This window comes from Brachyhypopomus gauderio, chromosome 20 (genome assembly GCF_052324685.1).
Source record: "Brachyhypopomus gauderio isolate BG-103 chromosome 20, BGAUD_0.2, whole genome shotgun sequence".
Lineage (NCBI taxonomy): Eukaryota > Metazoa > Chordata > Actinopteri > Gymnotiformes > Hypopomidae > Brachyhypopomus > Brachyhypopomus gauderio.
Window position 1 is genome coordinate 7,558,416 of NC_135230.1, and position 3,660 is coordinate 7,562,075.

Here is a 3,660-nt window from a genome sequence, read left to right on the forward strand (position 1 = left end):
CTTTTGGGATTTTGGCCTATACCTCTGGGAGAAGTGGACTGTTATAAACAAAGGCATAGTAGTTGATGATACAGACATCTGAAACACAATATTCACAAATCTGTGTGATATCTTTAATCCTGTATCTGCATGCCTGGACTGTTGAAGTGCAGAAGAATTAAAAAATATCTGACGGGTTAAAACGTAAACAAAAAAAGAAGACATGACATGACTCACTATAAAATGTTTCACTATGCAGCTTAAAACCTAAACTCAGAGGATGCAGCCTGTATTCTGAGAGGTCAAAATAAAGGTGAGCAGGAACATCTTTGGCTTTAAATGGCACAGTGACTATGTGGCAGTGGCATCATCTTCCTGAATCTTGCTTTAGAGCTTTTGCAAAAATGTTTTAAATAAGGATTTGAAAAGAATAACACAGAAGTAATCAGCCTTGTTGCCTGATGTAGTTATTAAAGAGACGTGGGACAAAATACATTTATCTTATTCATCAGCTTCGAGACAATGTTCAAGCATCTTTAGCTACTTTAATAAGTCCCCTTATGTTTGCTTGCCTACAATTGGGGGGAAGTAAACAGAAACATGCCTGTTTTCTGCTAGAAAAGAAGTCCCGGCTCTAATCCTAAATGTTCAGAAGGATACGGCAGTGGTATTTTTTCTACCCCATTTTGGGTGACGTACAAAGACCAATCCCAGCTGTTCAAGTATTACGTATCAGAGTAAGCAACAGAGGTTTTTGTTCAACAAAGTTTCATTTGGAACTGCGAAAAAGAAGGAAAATTAAAGAAAGCGTTTATGTGGGTTGTGTGTTTACTCTGTTTTTGGAAGATTCGTGCATCTAACTAACAATTCATTAGATGAACTGAAGCTATTAAACTGTAAACCAACAACTGCACTTTAGGTCTTGACCTCACAGTCGGGCCAGTGTGTATGTATATGCCCACAGACAGGCAGCTAAAGCCCAAACACCACCATGTTTTAAATGGCTGATGCTGAGAAAACTTTGTTGTTTCTGTACAGGTCAATAGAAGCACATCAGGGGGCCTGTGACAACCATCTAAATGACGCTGTGAGTGTTGTGGGAATTGCAGAAGATGTCAAGATGTGACACGTTTCTGCGAGCCGAGCTGGCATTCGCATACTGGCAAAGCAGAGTGGAGAGTCTGATAACAAAACAAAAGGTCTTTCTGCTCTTTGAAAGAATGCTTCGTGTTTGGTAATGGCTCCTATATCTTTGGCGTCCACAGTGGTCAGTGTATCCTGTTTGCACAATGGCTGTGGTGTCTGACATCAGGCCACCGCTGTCGTTATTACCCCAAGAACAAGGACCAAGACAGATGGCGTAATAAAGGACTCAACAAAATAGCCCTTCCACAGGAGCCTGTGGTTTGTGGTGCTGGTGTGTGTGTGTGTGTGTGTGTGTGTGTGTGTGTGCGTGTCTGTGTGCTCGTGCGTTCGTGCAAGTGTTTGTGTGTGGTTAGGGTCAGTCAAGAAAAAAAGTTGAAGTGAAATGAGAAGTGAAGAGCAGTTTGAGGTTTTACCAGCTGAGAAGTGATGCGTGTGTGTGTGTGTGTGTGTGTGTGTGTATGTCTGTGTGTGTGTGTAAGTGTGTGTGTGTGTGTGTGTGTGTGTGTGTGTGTGTGTGTTTCTGCTCTTTTATGGGAATGTCTCCGTTGCAGCCTAATGTCTACAATTCTATTATGTATTTAGAAAAAATAAGTAGTAATGTTACCAGCAAAAAGGGGTTTAACCAATCATCAAATCAAGAGATATTTATATATGCTGTGAAGTACAAGAAGATGTCACATTGGAGAAGTAACAGCACTACTGTCTTATTAAAATATATCTGATTGTTTATTATTTCAGTCTTTGCTTGCTTGGTTTTAAGCTAATCAGAAATGTCACAACATAAAAAAACACATTACGACATTTACGGGTAAACGTTTGAGGTCATGTAAAAGCTGCACCTGGACGCCCCATACGCTGGCCTCCTTCTTGTGAGTCTAGCGGCATACAGAATGATGGCCGGATTGAATGACCTAAATACAATCAGGCGGTCTAACAACTGGGCTTTTTATGACAACGATCAAATGTAAAGTATTTCAGAGATCACTTCTTCCGTGGCTTTAATTATCCCAGCTCTACACACCTCCTATTGTGCAATGGTTTAAACATTAAACACGAGTCCCTGGTGTACCGAGTCCAGTCATCGTCTTACACTGTGTCTCGTTCGCCACATGTTTATTTAATTCTCCACCGTCCGCGTGCAGCCCGCACGTGGCCTCGCGCGCCGCGAGAACATCTGTTTCTCTCCGTCGCTCCTCTCTTCTCCAACCTTGGTGTGACGTGGTAATTATGGAGGACAAAGACGTCAAAAATCATTTAATATCCCATTTCGCCGCTAACCCCACCCACCACCTCCACCACCACCTCCACCCATGCCGGAGGAGCGGGCCATGTGATTTCTCCGACGCAGAGGAGCTAATTGCCTCAGTGTCCTCCAGCACAGTTACCAGAAGTTCCTCCTGATCTTAGGCGTCTAATCAACAGCAGACACACACACACACAGCCGCGGCCGCGGGGACGGAGCTCGGCACTCCGGTAAACAACTAGTAGCGCGTTTTAAAGCCCCTGCTGTTGATCAGACTCCAAACCACAGCTGTAATGAACTTTCTCGGAGCCAAGTCCGTTCATTCACGGTAATTTAACTCACTGGGTGGGGGAATAACTGTTTCAAAATAGTGTTTTCCCTCGAATAGGGTTGTGCCTTAGGTCCACAGTATTTCCTCACAAAGTCTTGTCATCATCAACCTGGTTTTAATAAAATCAATAATGTTTTGCCAAATAATGTTTGATATAATGTTAACTTTCACCAGATCTTCCCTTGGCTGTTATAATACAAGTATTCTGTAAGGGGGAGCCATGGGGAAATTGCAGTACCACATGTAACCCACAGATGGCAGTCTAAGCCCAGGACTGCTTAGTCATGCGCGCCTCCACTTGACTCTGGACGGGCCCTAGATGAAATAGTCTGTGTAAACGTCCAGCCTCCAAAGTAATATCGAGCAGATATCACACGGTCACTCCTCTGACACCTCCATGTCCTCTTTTTGTTTCCCAGGAAAGCTGTAGCAGGAGGAAGATACAGCGGTGAGTCAGAGACAGAGTCACTGTTTATGTGCGATGACTCGTCCGGGAGTGAAGGCGCCTTCCAACGGCACTGCTGCGGACGACGGAAGACTGTAGCCCATCGCATAAAGGCTGATTTATGGGGGGTGGCAGAAGTCAGAGACTTCTGGTAAGACGACTCATGAGAGCCAACAGTCATCAAGTAACATCACCCAGTAATATTAGCGAGTAGCATCAGTCATTAATATCAACTAGTGGCTGCCAGGTTTCAGAAGCGGTACCCACACTCAGGAGACCTGGGAGTGATGGAGTGGATTAGTGTGTCGCTTTATTCATGGTGTTATTGCACTTGGTATCACGCAACATTCAAAAATCACTGCAGTAAACCAAGAAATTAAACACATCGTCCAATGCAAATGTCGGAAATAATTTCTCCCTTGCAATACACCACCGTTTGTTGACCACAACAGGAAATACACAGAACAGCATGAATCGGCTGGGTCTGTATTCATATTAACCACTCTGGCTTTACTG